Below are 19,151 nucleotides of genomic sequence, written 5' to 3' on the forward strand. Positions count from 1 at the left end.
GGTGAGGCCAGCAAGGGTGGCTGGTGGGAGAATATCAGGGGTAGGCAACCTATGGTACGCGTGCCAAAGGCACAAGAGCTGATTTTCAATCGCACTCACACTGCCTGGGTCCTGGCCACTGGTCTGGGGCTCTGCATTTTAATTTAATTTTAAATGAAGCTTCTTAAACATTTGAAAAACCTTATTTACTTTACATACAACAATAGTTTAGTTATACATTATTGACTTATAGAAAGAGACCTTCTAAAAATGTTAAAATGTATTACAGGCACATGAAACCTTAAATTAGAGCGAATGAGTGAAGACTTGGCACAGCACTTCTGAAAGGTTGCCAACCCCTGGAGGATATACTTCTACCACCCATCAGAAACTGCACTGAGGCCTGGTGTCACGAGATCTATATAATGAAACAGCCCTTGCCCCAGAGAGTTGGAATCCAAATAGACCAGAGGGTGGGAAAAAAGAAGTATTATCCCTGCTTTACAGATCGGGAACTGAGGCACAGGGAGGTGAAGTGACTTGCTCAAGGGTCTAAGGCCGAGGTAGGAACTGCACTTGGCTTCCCCAAATCCAGTGCTGTAAGCAAAGCATGTCCTGCCTTAGGACAGACTCAGAGCAGATTGGGGGTGCAGGAGGAAGACATGGCATGTTGGAGGCACAGGTGGGGGAAGGAGATGAGTGGGGTCAGTGTAATCTTGGGCAGGGGCAATGTAAAAGTAACATGTTGGGGCAGATGCGAGGTCAAGACTAGTTGAAGTCTGGAGCAATATAAAAGAATAGGCTTTAGCATTCTGATTGTTGATTTTTATTAAAGAAATAGAAACATGCAAGTGTCAAAGAATCTAAATGTACCCTTTATAATCATTGCCCCAGAGCAGTTACCTCTCACAGTAGCAGATCCCACGCTCATGGGAAGCACGTGTTTGCTCTTAGGTATGTTTAGAAGAATTTGCTTTTTATTTTCTATAATTGATACATATCACTGTTTATTTTTAAGCGTTTTTCCTATTTTTATCTATTTACATTTCACAGTTGTAGGAAATTATGGGGGTGGATGGACAATTATTTAGTGACAGTAGTTGTTGAGATTCAAAAAGTTAAAGCTTTATAACTAGGGCCCTACCAGATTCACAGCCATGAAAAATACATCACAGACCATGAAATCTCATCCCTTACCCTGGAAATCTGTTGGGTTTTTTTCTGTGTTTTTACCCTATACTATACAGATTTCACAGGGCAGACCAGCGTTTCTCAAATTGGGGGTCCTGCCCAAAAGGGAGTTACGAGGGGGGTCACAAGGTTATTTTAGGGGGGTTACAGTATTGCCACCATTACTTCTGCACCACACTCAGAGCTGGGCAGTCGGAGAGCAGTGGCTGTTGGCTGGGCGCCCAATTCTGAAGGCAGCGCCCCGCCAGCAGCAGCACAGAAGTAAAGGTGGCAATATGGTGCCATGCTACCCATACTTCTGCGCTGCTGCCTTCAGAGCTGGGCGGCTCGAGAGTGGTGGCTACTGACTGAGGACCCAGCTCGGCAGGCAGCAGCGCAGAAGTAAGAGTGGCAATACTATATCATGCCAAGCTTACTTCTGTGCTGCTGCTGGAGACAGCTCTGCCTTCAGAGCTGGGCTCCCAGACAGCAGCCGCCACTCTCTATCTGCCCTGCTCTGAAGGCAGAGCTGCCTCCAGCAGCAGCACAGAAGTAAGGGTAGCAGTACCGCAAACCCCCCCTACAGTAACCTTGCAACCCTTCCCCCCAGTTCCTTTTTGGGTCAAGACCCCTACAATTACAACACCATGACATTTCAGATTTAAATAGCTGAAATCATGAAATTTATGATTTGTAAAAAAAATCCTATGACTGTGAAACTGACCAAAATGGACCATGAAATTGGTAGGGCCCTATTTATAACCATTAAAACACAACTTTTCACATCACATGTCAAAATATACGAAGTAAATATCCTTAAAGCAACAAATCATGCCTGTCTTTACTATTATATATTGTGAGACACCTAATACAAAACTCTAAATAATTGGATTTTGATGCCAATAAGTACTCAGAAAAGTAAGACAAATGTTGTCTATCTGTAGATTTCAAATAATTATTATTGGAAATATTTTCCCATTGGTTTGTGTGTGTGTGGTGAAATAGACACATACTGACATTTACCTAGAAAAATCTAACCTTTCCAAGCCTACTCTTATGCCAGAAAGGGGCAGGAAGGAAACTCTTTCCATGCCAGTCCACAGTGCAGTTGTGTGTGTGCTATTCTGTGTACATTTAATGAGCTAATTTACATATTTGCATAAACCAAACCTCCATTTATCATCAACGCACCTTCCCCTGTACAGTGATGGGAAGAGGACACAAAGCTAAGCCGTGAAGCTTGGCAAGGTAGGAGAAGACGGGTAAAACAAGCAGGAAAGGTGCACCAGTGGCACATAGTGGCCAGGAGGAGCAGCTGCAGGTCATTCCTTCTAGCATTCAAAACTTCCCACCGAGCTTGGAAGGATGTTTGGATCAAGGATTTTGGTTCAGGCCCATCTCTGTTCTTTCCTGGAGCACAATGTCTCCTCATGAGATAGCATGCTTCTGCCTTGCCCCCAGTGTAGACCCATGTCTTAAAGGGCACAATTGAGACCTAAGGTAGTGAAAATATCCCAGCTTATCCTGCCATTTTCATGTCACCCAATGTTTAAGATAACCAACCTACCTTTTTCACTGACCTTGGTTAGTTTAGAAACCAAACATTTACTGACTGAAGTGTTGAAGTTTCAGAGTAAAATACAGAAGTTAATGCAGTATATACAATGCATAACACACACCCCAAGAGTGAATTTAAGGTTGAACTTACTCTTAGAGACCAACTGCCAGTCATAAACTGCTGGAGCTGCAGTCCTGTGGTTCATGGTATCAGCAGAGCCTCTCAAGTGAATTACAGCTCTGTGTTCACTCCAGGAATATCTATTAAACTAGGGGCATAGCTAGCAATTTAAACTTTATTCTCACACTGACCAATCAATTGCATCTCCCTTTCCCTTCCTCAAGTATACCCATAATTTACAAGGGCATACATGTCATTACCCAAAATATGCTCACAAACATAGCAGGTGCAATTAGATAAAGATATCCACAGTAAGAAACAAACAAAAAACAAACTCATAAGAGTAAACTACAAAGAACTGATCAGTGTTTCTTTGTCCTCCCCACTTCTTTATTCTCTTGTCCTCTCGTCGCAGGGCTGGTCTACACTCCACGTTTAAACCAAATTTAGCAGCGTTAAACCGAATCAACCCTGCACCCGTCCACACAACGAAGCTCTTTATATCAATATAAAGGGCTCTTTAAACCGATTTCTGTACTCCTCCCCGACGAGAGGAGTAGCGCTGAAATCTGTATTGCCATGTCGGATTAGAGTTAGTGTGGCCGCAATTCAACAGTATTGGCCTCCAGGCGGTATCCCACAGTGCACCGTTGTGACTGCTCTGGAAAGCAATCTGAACTCAGATGCACTGGCCAGGTAGACAGGAAAAGCTCCGTGAACTTTTGAATTTCATTTCCTGTTTGCCCAGTGTGGAGCTCTGATCAGCACGAGTGGCGCTGCAGTCCCAAATCCAAAAAGAGCTCCAGCATAGACCGTACGGGAGATACTGGATCTGACCACTGTATGGGGAAACAAATCTGTTCTATCAGCGCTCCATTACAGAAGACGAAATGACAAAGCATTTGAAAAAATCTCCTGACAAGTGTAACGGAAAGCCAAAGAATCAAATGGACGCTCATGGAGGGAGGGAGTGGGTACTGAGGACTCCAGCTATCCCACAGTCCCCGCAGTCTCCGAAAAGCATTTGCATTCTTGGTTGAGCTCCCAAGGCCTGAAGGGTCAAAAACATTTTCCCAGGTGTTTCAGGGTGTATGTAGTCAATTCACACCCTTCTTTCCCCCCCCCCCGAAAGAAAAGGGAAAAAAATCGTTTTTCATCTTTTTTTCAATGTCACCCTATGTCTATTGCATGCTGCTGGTAGACGGGGTGCTGCAGCGCTGAACACCAGCATCCCCTTCCCGGTGGCAGATGGTGCAAAATGACTGGTAGCCATCATCATTACAGCCCGTGAGTGCTCCTGGCTGGTCTCGGTGAGGTCAGCCGGGGCACCTGGGTAAAAATGGGAATGACTCCTGGTCATTCCTGGCAGACTGTACAAAAGGTTGGTAACCGTCCTCATCATAGCAGCTGGAGACTGAGCTCCATCAGCCCCCACCCTTTTCATGTCTAAAGAAGATTCTGTACTCCCTGGACTATCATAGCAGCGGGAGGCTGTGCTCCTCTCCCCCCCCCCCTTTAATGTCCTGCCTCGACTATCATAGCAGCTGGAGGCTTCCTCCCCCTCATTTTATCTTACTAAAAACTCAGTGTTTCTTATTCCTGCATTCTTTACTACTTCATTACACAAATGGGGGGACACTGCCATGGTAGCCCAGGAGGGTTGGGGGAGGAGGAAAGCAACGGGTGGGGTTGTTGCAGGGGCACCCCCTAGAATGGCATGCAGCTCATCATTTCTGCGGGATCTCTGGGGCTCTGACCCGGAGCAGCTGTGCTCTCTGCTTCTCTAGTACACTTGCCCCATATTCTACGCAGGACTGACTCTATTTTTAGACAAAACATAAAGAATGGAATGACCCGGGGAGTCATTCCCATTTTCGTCCATGCACCCCCAACCGACCTCAGCGAGGCCAGCCAGGAGCACCCATGACAGCAGCAGACGGTACAAAAGGATTGATAACCATCATCACCAATTTCCAATTGCAAACGGTGCAAAATGACTGATAACCATCATCTCATCGCCAATTTACAATGGCAGATGGTGCAATAGGGATGGTAACCGTCTCTGCTACCTTGCAAAGGCAAATGAATGCTGCTGTGTAGCACTGCAGTACCATGTCTGTCAGCAGCATCCAGCACACATACGGTGACAGTGACAAAAGGAAAAACAGGCTCCATGGTTGCCATTCTATGGCGTCTACCAGGGCAATCCAGGGAAAAAGGGCGTGAAATGATTGTCTGCCGTTGCTTTCACGGAGGAAGGATTGAGTGATGACATTTACCCAGAATCACCCTCGACACTGTTTTTGGCCCATCATGCATTGGGATCTCAGCCCAGAATTCCAATGGGCAGGGGAGACTGTGGGAACTATGGATAGCTACAGGATAGCTACCCACAGTGCAATGCTCCGGAAATCAACGCTAGCCTCGGTACATGGACGCACACCACAAAATTAATGTGCTTAGTGTGGCCGCGTGCACTCGACTTTATACAATCTGTTTTTAAAAAATGGTTTCTGTAAAATCGGAATAATCCCATAGAGTAGACATACTCCCAGTCTCGTAAGATCTCTTTCAGTGAGATGTTCAGTTTCTTCATATGCACATCAAACATCTACTGTGTATTTCTCCACTTCCTGTCTCATAGCTAATTCTTGATCATTCTAATGCCCAGTTCTGGAAAGAAAGCAGAAGATCTGCATGAACTTATACTTGCAGTGAATTTTTTTCGACCTTTGAACATTCATATGTGTTCTTCATGTGTGTGAAGTTCTCTAAACTCCAGTGTGATGTATTGTTTTGATCCCTTCATTTACAAAATGAGGTAACATCTGATACTGTATGAGATGCAGAGTACAGTAAAGATGACTGACTAGCTGATTCAATCACCCCCACACTCAAACCCACTAAGGACATGACTGCAACTGGAGTGCAAGAAAGATAAGCAATTGACTATTAAAACTGTAAATAAAGTGAACATAACAGAACATACTCACTTCCCAGCAACTTTTAGATTTGCTGAATCCAACGTGTCTGATTTTACGTAAATTGTGAACCATGTGTTCAATACATAATCATCAAAATCTAAAAACACATTGAGTCCAGGACTGCTCCCACTGAATTGAGGGGGCCCAAATCTGATCTCATTCTACTGACTGGTGGAATTACTCTGGATTTGCACCAATTTAAGTAAAATCAAAAGCAGGCTCATTGACCTGGGAGTAGGAATTAACGCTCTATAGGAAATCACAGTCCATCCTGCACAGGAGGAATTTAATAAACCCAGCTACAAACACCAACAAACAGGATTCCCCACTGCTTGCATTTCAGTTTTTCTTCCTTGTTTATCAAGGAACATATGCTGTTTTAGCCTAGTACACAACAGTTAGTGGTTGAATGACAGATTGCAAATAAACATATCACCAAAGAACTGGACCCCCTAAGATTGCAATAAACTCTGATATAAACCTGAGATTTTCCCTTCCCTTTTATATATTTATTACTTGCATGCTCTATGTCAAGGGTCGGCAACCTTTCAGAAGCGCTGTGCTGAGTCTTCTTTTATTCACTTTAATTTAAGATTTTGCTTGCCAGTAATACATTTTAACATTTTTAGAAGGTCTCTTTCTAAGTCTATAATATATAACTAAACTATTGTTGTATGTAAAATAAATAAGGTTCTTAAAATGTTTAAGAAGCTTCATTTAAAATTGAACTAAAATGCAGAGCTCCCCGGACTGGTGTCCAGGACCTGGGCAGTGTGAGTGCTACTGAAAATCAGCTCACGTGCTGCCTTTGGCACGTGTCATAGGTTGCCTACCCCTGCTCTATGTTGAAATGTTTATAATGATATAGAAAAAGCCATAAACTTTTGTATTTTGTTTTAGAAGATTAGCATACAAATTCCTGGGGTTTACCTAGCTTCTTATCCTGAACTACCAACCTTGCTCTGCATTAAAAAAAAAAATGAGCCACTCAGCAATACCCTAAAAGGAATTCTAGGAGAAAACCATGGCTGAACTGAAACATACTCAGGGAGCCAGCCTCCTCTGGGTCATGTTAGTCATTGTGAAAACTCAACACACACAGATATTATAGCTCAAATGATGCAAAGACACAAAAATTACTTAATGTTTTAAAGAAAACAGAAACCAGTTTAATGGTTGGCATGGTGGATAGCAGCTGAGTCACAAAGAACTTAAGATTGGAAGCAGAGGAGTTAAAGTGAGGAAATATGGTGAGGTCATCGATGCAGGCACTGGTGACAAAAAATAATCAATAGCCACATTCTCTCCAGTGATGTAATGACATAGGAGGGGGATGGAAATCTCATGGAGTTGGCTGCCAAAGCTCCTATCAGGGTCAGTGTTTACTCCCTGCCCCTTGCAAAAGAGTAAGGGATTTCATACCTCCAGATCTGGTCAGATTTTGCAGAAGCTTCCACAAAATTGCACTTTGCCTGCCCAGCCCCAATGACACCTGCAAAGTACAAGTCCCACAGGAACCCATGTGTTATTCTAAATATAGGCTGTGTTCCAACCCTGACATGCACTGAGGGCTTAATCCTGAAAGTTGATGAGACTACTCAGGCACTTAAGTTTAAAAACACGCTTCACTGGATCAATGCCCAGCGTGCTCGCCCCATTGCACAAGCAAGCCTTAATCCTCCTTTGGGGAATTTCACTGTTTAAAGATAGACTCATTTAAACGCTTCATTCACAATTTCTAACAACAGACTAAAAATAACCTTATGTACATCACTGAATAATACCTTACAAACATGTTTTACAATACAGTGTAAACCTCCCTCTCAAACATTTAATATATATTTCCTCTAAAAAAACAACTGCAAGCTGCTGGAATCCCTGAATCCAAATTACACACTCACTGTAAAGAATCAGAAAGTCCCCTTCCCTCTATTTGGTTTTATTAACCAATGTGTGGGCTGGTTTTCAGATGTTGAGCACTCACAACTTCAGTCCGAAGTCAAAGGCATCTGCAGATGCTCAGCAGCTCATGAGGCCTTGTTCAAAATTTGAGGCACCCAAAATCAGTTTTTAATCACCTTTAAAAATGTAAGCCTACATTTTCTTTTACCATCACAAAACTAATATGACAGTCCTCAGTATAAGTTAGAACAGCCCTTGAGGGGCGGGGAGGGGCAGGCTGTTATATGCCTTCAGTGCTGGGGACAGAATCCGTCCTGATCTTCTGAAAGAAGAGACTCAGTCAAACCCTCCATTATAAATATTTTTAAAATTAATATGTTACTATGGAATTGTGCCAAAATTTCATTTCCATAATTCCACATTAAATCTTTATTAACTAATTATTATTATTGACTTGGACCTATGTCAAGTTGTAATACTTTGAAAAATAAGCATTTTGTGAAAATATTCACAGATCCATCATTTTAATAATAGCCAGGGGAGGCACTGCAATATTGTTTCTTGTTAACCAAGTGTTCCAAAAAGAGATTTTGCTACAAGAGATTCTTTTTATTTAACACACAAAAGAGAAAATAACTCTCCTACTAGACAGTCTGATGATTCTCCCATATTGTAAAAGAATTTATAATATTAGCTTGTAACATGAATACACTTCATTGCTTCAGGGTTATTTAAAAAAAGAGAGATTGAAAATGCCAGTATTGTGATTGTGTTTTTTTGTTGTTGTTGTTTGCCAATGTTGTAAACTATTATGAACAGAAAAGGCTTTTGCAGTGAGTAAAAGCAAATTCACATTCATCACAGGGTTTCAGAACACCTAAATAATTACACAAGGGATTGTTATTACTTCATGAAAGACAGTACTAATAATTACACTGAACTTTGAATTTATATGGCAATTTCATTGGATGTTTTCAAAGATCTCTACAAAAGTGGGTATTATCCAGGTCCCCATTTTATAGATGGGGAACCTGAGGTACAGCATGGTTAAAATCTTGCCATAGTTCACACGGCAGTCAGGGGCTGAATTGGGAATGAAATCCAGGGGCCAGATGACTCACTGCGTTAGAACATTCTGTAGTAATAAGCCCTTTAGGAAGGGGAATTCTGAAAAGTTCACCTTAAACCTCATACAATTAAGGTGGAGTTCCACACTCACATACCTCTCCCCAGAATAGGCGGTAGAGTGGCCCCCAAATCACATGTATCCTCTCAGATCATGGTGCTATCTGTGGGCAGTAAGGCAATGGGGCTGGGGGGAATGAACATGCATCATCCCTCTAGCAACACAAAGGGGGCTTTACATTTTCTGTGAAGCCCTCTCTTTGCAGGGGCGATTTAATACAGGCTCCATGAAGTCTTGGGTTGGAAGTGGCCCACAGACTCTCAAAGTTTGTACTGAGGGGGAAGGCAGTCAGCTGACTCAGGCTCACTGGGCTTGGGATTCAGGGCTGTTAAACAGCTGTAGATGCGAGGACTCAGGCTGAAGCCCAAGCTCTAGGACCATGTGATGCAGGAGGGTCCCACAGCCTGGGCTCCAGCCTGAGCCCAAATGTCTACATCACAATTTTACAGCCCCGTGAGTCTTAGTCAACTGACATGGACCAGCTATGCATTGTAGACATACACTTGGAGTCATTATGTAAGGGATGGGACGGGGGCTTTGGTTTGTTGACAACCCTTTGGATCAAATGAAGGCCAGATGTCCCATCCTGGAATTCAGACACTGTTCTGTTCTTAGCACAATGAATTTAAACATTTTTTTCTGAGAAAACCTAAGATGTTGTATCCATTTATTTTTTTAAGTAGAGATTCAAGAAAGATAATTTTCCTCAGCTGCTCTGGTTAAGGTAGCAAGGTATTTTTAAAACAGCCTATCTATGGCAGGTATATGGTCCCCATCATTCGAGTGCCTCACAATCTTTAATGTAACTGATCCTTACAGCATCCCAGTGAGGTAGGGAACTATTATTATCCCCATTTTGCAGATGGGGAACTGAGGCACAGAGGGACATCTTTTTAAAGGTATTTAAGTGCCTAAAGATGTGATAGGCACGTAGTGGGATTTTAAAAAAACACCTAGGCACCTAGGTGCTTTTGAAAATCCTACAAGGCAACTATCTGCATCTTTAGACACCTAAGTACTTTTAAAAATCTGTCCCTAAGTGACATGCTAAAGGTCACACAGGAAGTCTGTGAGAAGCAAGGACTTGACAGCGGGTCTCCCGAGTCCCAGGCTAGTACTCTAATCATTGGACCATCCTTCTTCTCTTGACAGTATGAAGATACCGCAGTATTGACTGATTTTAAATTAATTCAGGAGCGAGGTTTCTATGTTAAACTAGTTAAAATTGGTTGCTGTTCATTTTATTTAACTATGCATTTTATCGATCTTCAATGTTGACAGAAACTGGATTATAAGTGACACTGTATACTGAAGGATCAATATACAACAGCATGAACTACATTGCTCTTTCTTTTGGCACAAATATACTAAGAGGCATCTCTTGTACCAATGAATGTTGGTCCTTTACTTCGTATTTCTTCTATTATGATGCACACACTGCATCAAAAGTACTATCTATGATTCTTTTTAAAGATGGAAAAAAGCTAAGATGTAATAATCAGTCCCCCTCTCAGTCAAAACTCATGACATGCTTACGAGAAGTGGATATTCTGAAGGATTTGCAAAGTCTGTTCTTTTAAAGGAATGATTCACTGTTCAGAAGTCTCTACTCCCACATGGCTTTAGCACAGATGATGTTTTTCTTCTGTACCAGAAAAAAGATACTCTGACACATTTGTTCAGACTTCTTTGTTATTTCTTCCCTTGGAGCAGTACACAGTCTTATACCTGAAAGAATACTCTTCTCATCTGCAGTTTTTCCTTCAGTTGTGAGAGAGATCTAGGATCATCCTGTGAAGTTGGAGCAATTCTATAGCATTTGGAATGACTAGATTTAGGCATTGCTATGTAAAGGGCAGGACCAGGAGTATTCATAGAAGTAGGGGAGGAAGAGCAAAGAGATGCAAGGAACAACCCCGCAACCAACTTCTACCCTTGTGCAGGAGACAGTGACAATGTGGAATTCCATACTGCTAGCATCAACAGCAGCTCTCACAAGGGGCAGGGCCCTACCTCTCCACTCTGCATTGGCCAGTAGTGCTTGCCACTCCTGGACTAGACTGCGTGATGCATTCAGTTCTGCAGTGCTGTTATTGCTGCTGCAGCATGTGCTCCTTGGGAACCCCCAGGAGGAATATTACTGGAGCCAGCAAAAACTCCTGCTCGGAGCTTCCACTGCAGTGCAGCCCATGCTACCACAAGCTTCAACTTTAAATCACAATCTAGCTCTAAATGCTTTATTCCTATACTAATATTTCCACAATTAAGTGTCAGTTGTGTGTGACCCCCAATAGGGAAAAGGCAGGGCTGGCTCTAGGTTTTTTGCCACCCCAAGCAAAACAAAACAAAACAAAACAAACCCTCCATGAACGCAACGGCCGAAGCTGGAACGCCGCCCCTGAAATTGTGCCACCCCTGCAAGCACTTGCTTGGTTTGCTGGTGCCTAGAGCCAGTCCTGGGAAAAGGGCAAGCACAATGCAAGGCGCTATCCTCACTCCAACTACACCTTTGCACAAGGGCTAGTCACATTTCCATTCCTTGCACCCCCTGCCTCAAGCTCCAGGAGAGTTTATTGCTAGCAGCAGCACCGGCCTCGGCAAAGTGAGCAGGCAGACTTGTGGTTGTACAAACAAACCAGCTGTGTAGTTTTTAATGACATAATTCCCCAAATGGCAATTTACATAACAACAGGAACTATTCTAATCATTGGCTAATCCTGGCATGCCTTATTCACCTCTCCTAGCTCATGTAAACCTTTGGAATTTCAAAGATATTTCAAGGTAATAGGAGACATTTGCTGGCCATCTTCCAGATTCTTTTGTAAATGCGGATGTTGTTAAATACCACTTTTTACTGCAGTCACTGGTAACAGCATTTGACAGCCAAACGCTCTGCTTATCTGATTAACTTCTCTTGAGGTTAAGGTAATTGACTTGGTTCTACCCATGAAATATTCAGTATGACATATCCATGTATGTTATCTCACAGGGATTCAGTTTTTTCTCTTTTTGTCTGTGTGATGAGGTGCGTGCCCCACAGAAGCCCTGAATGGGATAATGTGGGCCTCAGAGGCCAAATAACATACCAAGCTGGATCTGGAAGGAGAACCAGGTTTAAATGATCAGGGAGCCCAGGTGGCCATGAGTTGACTTGTTAGTATAAAGAAAGGAAGTTTGTAGCAGAAAGGGGGCTACACAGAATCTGAGAATAGAGGGGGTGTGTGGAGGAAGTCCTAGGATCATAACCAGGCCAGAAAAGACTGGCAAGCAGCCAGGGCAGCATAGAGCAGGCTCCAGTGGTAAGCCCTGCTAACAGGGCAGGATTTGGATACTTGTTAGAGTTTATACTTTTAGCTTGGAATTTTTATTAGGGGATCCCAGGGGGAGAGCACTGAGAGTCCTGAAGCAGAGAGAAAGGAGAACCTAGAGAAGTCGTGGGGGAGAAAGCCTAAGATATGAAGAAGCCCAAGAAGCAGCAGCAAGAGATGGACTGAGTAGACCTTAGCTACTGGTTATAGGGGCCCTGGGCTTGAACCTGGTATAGTGGGTAGGTCTGGGCTCCCTTACCTGCCACTGGTAGGGTGGCATGAGGTTAGAGAAGGGGACAAGGACAATAGAGAGCCCTGAGAAAAGGGGGCAAGGACCACAGGGCACAGTGCTGCAGCCCAAGGCCAAATATAAGGACATTGAACTCTTATTTTGTTGGACTCCCTATTACCTTGGAAGAGGGAGAGGAAGTTGTGACCTGGCTTAAGGTCCAAGTAATGGAAGGAGAGAGCACCACAGCACTGGAGCAATGCTTGGCAGGGGTCGCCATTGGAGGGGAGAGGTGCTATGCCATGCCTGGCCAGGAGGCAGCACTCTAGCACTAAGTGAACCCCTTCACAGTCTGTTTATTTTAACTTGGTGAATAGTGCAAAAAAAAAAATGCAAGTTGTTGGTTTTTTTAGTAACTGGGTGTTTGCACCTTGTGAGATCAGAGTCCACAACTACCTTAGAAAAAAACTTTGCTATCAGGAGAGTTTGTGGAAATTAGTGAATTGTAAGCAAGTAGTGGAGAAGATCCAGCTTTTAGTTCCCATTAGAGTGCTGATTGGATAGGATTTTCAGGCATATTTCAATGGCTTATAAAGCCCAATACTATGTTCTTTATGCAGGCAAAGCTACTGAAGTCAGAGAGCATTTTCCCTCTCTAAACAATATAGGACTGAGCCCATGTTTAAATACATTGATGAATATTTACTTATAGAGGCCCCAATCCTGCAAGGTACCTTTATAAAACACCTTCCATATGCATGTAGACATTTTATAAGAGGATCACAAACACAGTATAGAACAAAAAATAACGATACTCTTTCGGGGGCATTAAAAATTCCAAGGGAGTCACTGATATGAGGAGCAACAATGGAAATACATCCAACAGCTTAGAGCCTGCAAGAGCTGTGCCCTTGAAATTGCCAAGGGAACAGAGGTATAACAAACAGTGAATAAGACCCAGAGTTACAACATGTGCAGATGCACACATTTGGAATCAAGTTTCAAAAATAAGAGCAAGCCAAAGCGTGGAGAACTTTGAATGCAATGGGTAAGAATGTGAATTCTATACTCAGGTGGGCCTGCAAAACTGCCTCAAACCAAATATTGAAACGGTTGGGTAAAAATGCTAACGGAAGGTTTGCTTTTCATGATTTGTCTCTTTTTGGGCTTGATCTTGAGAGGTGCTGACCATCCTCAAATCCCAATGAAATCAATGGAAGTTGAAGACAATTTACAGTTCACAGGCCTTCCTAATCCTGCAATTCATCATGCACAAATGGACTACTATGCCCAGGGGAGAGAGAGCTCAGTGGTTTGAGCATTGGCCTGCTAAACCCAGGGTTGTAAATTCAATCCTTGAGGGGGCCACTTAGGGAATCTGGAGTAAAATCAGTACTTGGTCCTGCTAGTGAAGGCAGGGGGTTGGACTCAATGACCTTTCAGGGTCCCTTCCAGTTCTATCAGATAGGTATATCTCCATATATTATATTATTGAAGCCAACTTGCAGAAAAATTCTGCAAATTCGTTCAAATTTTAAGATCTCATTTTGTGTTTGTGCTCCATGGATATCCCTAATGAGGGGACTAGCTAGCGTGAATGTTCATGGAAACAATGAATGTAAGGAAACACTAGGGAATATTCACAGAAAAAACTCTGAATTCATGAATGTGAGTACTAGCATAAAGACTTTTTCTCCAATCAGGAAACAGAAAGATACCATGTGTAGCTTGGAAGAGACAAATTGTAAGCTGAGAGAATGTCAGGACAGCTGTACTAAGAAGGAATATGAAAAGTTACAGTGGAAACAAAAAGAAGATTTAATAAGTCCTCACAGAGTTTTTTGCTTTAAATTCATGAATTTAAAGCAAGGGGACTTCATATAGATCATAAGTGTTATAAACAGATGAAGAAAGACAGAGGAACACGGATGGGTCCTCAGATGGCAAACTGCAGCATTTAAACCTGAACTAAGCCCCTCTGCACATCCTTATCCAGATAAGGATGATTGGGATGACTGCTGTCAGCAGTACAAGTATGATTTCAGTAACTCCTGGATTGGAGACCCAGTTAATGCCCTTAACTGCATGAAACTGCTTCCCTGAGTAGCAGGATGCAGATGTTGGTGTGAAGGCTCTGGGAATGGTGATGTAGAAACCCCTTCAAGCCCAGGGTTGCTCAGAGATCACATGGAATTTCTTCCTCAGAATAAACAAGGGACTAATGAATGTGAGAGAGAGTGAGATGAAAGTGAGAATGATGGGGATGGGGATTAGCCAGATGGATTAGATAAAATTAATCTTTTCCTGTCTGTATGTGCTATTACGTTTACTTAATAAACTTGATGAAGCATAGTTATCTGATGAGTTATCAATAAACAACCCAACACATTACACGTGACCTATCAAAACAGCTCCCATTTTGAATACAGAATACTTGGGACAAATTGCTTTCAGTAATCTGCAGATAAAAAAGTTGTCCTCAGAAAAGATTAGGTAAATAATTTAAAGTAAATTGGAGAAAAGAACAATCTGCTCACAGGCAATTCACAAACAGAAAAGAAGCAAAGTTTGTCTAAAGTTATTCATTATGAATAATTTGCCTAGCTCTACTGATTGCCAGAGCACTGTCACTGTAACAAGTGCTTGGACCCTCACTGCCTATCTTCTCCTTTTATTTATTTCTGGAACTGAAGTAACAATCTGATGACAATGGAGATGCGTAGGTGTCCCTGAAGGGATACCAGTAATTTAGCCTACAAAACCTTTATTGATGGTGGTGATGAGCAAGAAGGAAAGAAATCTGCTTGACTGTCAGATTCCAGGCTGAGTTTGAAGGATTGACAATTAGAAAAAATGATCTTGCAGATTAAGAACGTTTGATCTGAACCCAAGAGTCAAGAAATTGGGAATGCTGTGGTGTTATTTTTTGCAGAGTATAGAACTTCTCTTGAAGTACAGCCATCTTCGGGGTGAAATATATCAACTAGTTAAAAGAGTATGATGGCAACACTGAACAACAGTATAGAGAAGGAAGTGAAGAATTTCTGATCAAATAGAAATTTCAAGAAGAATTTGATGGGCAGAATACAGCTGCCCACATTAGAACTTGTCTAACCCTTCCTATACTTGCTAGAAGTGTTGTGGGATCTTTAAGAGCTACAGATGGTCAGGAGCTCAATTTTACATCCAATTAAAAAACCCAACCCAAACATGTGCTGTGATAGGTGCTCAGTCCTAACTCAGATGGAAGAGTATCACCTACTGAATCAACCATTCCAATCCTTGCAACTCCTCAGTTTTTCCTTGAAAGTTTAATATCCATGTATAGATAAGACCTGTCTTAAGGAAGCAGACAAGATCACAGCTCATGGCTGTATGACTAAAGTCATGGCTTGAAGATATTTACTATTTGCATAACAGGCAGTGTGTGTGTGTGTGTGTGTGTACCTAATTGTTACACAGATAATAGTAGCCATAAAGAATAAAATGGCAATATATTTGAGTATATAATTAACATCATGAATAAGATTAAGTGGCTCTATCTGCTGAGGTAATGTAAATTTTCCCATCAAATCAAATCAGTAGTAAATAATAACTCTAGCACAGTATATCTGGGTAAATATAAGCTGTCATTGTTTCCCTAAGATGACAACTAACTAATCAACACATATTCATAAGCAGATTACAATGATGATTAATAATAAAAGCAAATAATTCATATTCATTTGAAAAATTTACCATTTGATTAGAGATCTTGGCATGATATTTCCTAGTCATTCCCTTCTACTATGGCATGCATCATCCGCCTGGACAATGAAGATGGAACACTGATTAGAGGATAAATCTGAAAAAGGCTAAACACAGTTGGTATGGCATTTTAAAATATTGTAATTACTGTTCAATTAATGGTCTTGCATATTAAATGCAGAATTAAAAAATGTCTGCAGTCACAATTATAACTAGTCACCTTTCAAAGCAGTATACCATATTTCCATGAATGTTTCTAATATTCCTCTGTTCTAACTTAGGTGAAATACATATTTCCATATCTACAGGACTAGATAGGTTGTGAGCGGAGACTGCTGAGATTTGCACAACTCTCAATGTTTTGCTATTTACTGGGACAGCTAATAGAAAAGAAATATTTGTGAGTGTTAGTATTTTAGGATGATTCAACAAACACTAATGCAAATGTGATGGATGCCATCTTGGCAAACATGCCAGGGACCTCCAGAGCTAAAAGCATGAGTTGCTACAACTTGAGCTAAAGAGCCAAACATTCTTAGCAGGATGAAACAGACACATTGTTTGTGATTAAGCACAGAGAGGAACCTGCAATACACAGTCACCAGTGGGTTACACAAAAACACGTACACATGCAAACACAGCTTGCAGTGGGAAAGGCTCCCCTGGATTTCAGAGAATCATAGAAATGTAGGGCTGGAAGGGACCTCAACAGGTCATCTAGTCCTGTCCCCTACCTTGAGGAAGGACTAAGTACACCCTGATCATTCGTGACAGGTGTTTGTCTACCCAGTTCTTTAAAAAACCGCTCCAATTATGGGGATTTCATAATCTCCCTTGGAAGCCTATTTCAGAGCTTAACTACCCTTATAGTTAAAAAGCTTTTCCTAATATCTAACCTAAATCTCTCGTGGCAGATTAAGACCATTACTCCTTGTTCTACCTTAGGTGGACATGGAGAACAATTGATCACCTTTCTCTCTATAACAGCTCTTAACATATTTGAAGGCTTATCAGGTCCACCCTCAATCTTCTTTTCTCAAGAAAAGACATGCCCAGTTTTTTAACCTTTCCTCATAGGTCACATTCTTTAAACCTATTAACATTTTTCTTGCTCTTCTCCAAACACTTTCCAGTCTGTCCACATCTTTCCTAGTGTGGCACCCAGAACTGGAGACAGTACTTTAGCTGAGGTCTGATCGGTGGCAAGGAGAGCAGGACAATTACTTCCCCTTTCTTGTATACAATACTTTTAATACCACCCAGAATTATATTAGCCATTTTTGCAACAGCATCATATTTTTGTAGCCATTTTTTCACCATTTTGTATTTATGCATTTGATTTTTCTTTCTAAGTGTGTAATCGTTTTTGCATTTGTCTTTATTGAATTTAATTTTGTTGAATTCAGATCAATGACACAAGTTGTCAAGGTTGTTTTGAATTCTAATCTTATCCTCTACCCTGCTTGCACCCCCCACTTCCAGGCTGGTGTCATCTGCAAATTTTATAAGCACACTCCCCACTCCATTATCAAAGTCATTAATGAAAATGTTTATTAGCATTGGACACAGGAGAGACCCCTTGGAGGGCCCTCCAGTTTTACAGTGAACCACTGATAACTAGTCTTTCAGTATGGTCTGTTAACCAGTTGTGCATCAACCTTGTAGTAATTTTATTTCGATCATATTTCATCAGTTTGCTATGAGAATGTCACCTGGGACTACCATAATCCCTACTAAAATCAAGATATATCACATCTAATGCTTCCCCCATTCACTAGGCCTGTAACCCTGTCAAAGAAGGGCTTTGACTCAGACTTAATAACACCATGTTTGAAAGACACAGATCTCTTATAAATCCAAATGTTGGGCTAGGTTTGCTGTAAGAGGCTAACCTTTCACAAAGCATAGAGTTTCAAACAAATGTGGACTAATGGATACTTTTTAATGGAAACCAGACAAAATTCAGCAGTTTCAGTTGAGTGTTTCCCTGAAATCAATGAGGCTACTCATTTTTGAAGTTAAGCATGGAATTAAATGCTCTGTTGTACCAGGTTGAAGTGTTCATCACCTTTCAGGAATGAGCCCATAGTGTGAAATTTTCTACTGAGGTAAATGTACTTCAGTGGAATTGAACCTTGTGACAAAGGGGTTGTAAATAATTTATATTTTGTAACAAGTGAAAATTGATGAGAGATTTTAAAAGATGCAAATCTGTGCTACCTCTGTGATCATCTACAATAGAAGTTGGAAACAAGAAGATGTGGATCCGACAATTCCAACAATGATGGACATGCAAATTAAAGTCAATGTGTTAGCAATTATCTTCGAGAACTCATGGAAGATAGTCAAAGTCCCCAAGGACTGGAGAAGGGCAAACACAGTACCTATTGTTAAAAAGAGGAACAAAGAGGACCCCAAGAATTATAGATCAGTCAGCCTAACTTCAAAGTCTGGAAAAATACTGGACCAAAGGGTCATAAAGAATAGCCAGCATGGATTTGTCAAGAACAAATTATGTCAAACCAACCTAATTTCCTTCTTTGACAGGATTACTGACCTAGTGGATAAAAAGAAACTGCAGACATGATATATCTTGATTTTAGTAAGGCTTTTGACTTGTAGTCTCGATGAAATAACTATAAGATGGATGCACAATTGGTTGAAAGGTAATACTCAAAAAGTAATTATCAATGCTCTGATGTCAAACTGGGAGGGTGCATCTAGTTCCACAGTGGTCAGTCCTGAGTCTGGTACTATTCAATGTTTTCATTAATGACTTGAGTGATGCAGTGGAGAGCATGCTTATAAAATTTACAGATGACACCAAGCTGGGAGGGGTTGCAAAGACTTTGGAGCACATGATAAGAATTCAAAAAGACCTTGATAAATTGGAGAATTGGTCTGAATTCAACAAGATGAAATTCAGTAAAGACAAGTGCAAAGTAGTTCACTTAGGAAGGAAAAGTAC

The sequence above is a fragment of the Gopherus evgoodei genome, chromosome 7 (assembly GCF_007399415.2).
Source record: "Gopherus evgoodei ecotype Sinaloan lineage chromosome 7, rGopEvg1_v1.p, whole genome shotgun sequence".
Taxonomy (NCBI): Eukaryota; Metazoa; Chordata; order Testudines; family Testudinidae; genus Gopherus; species Gopherus evgoodei.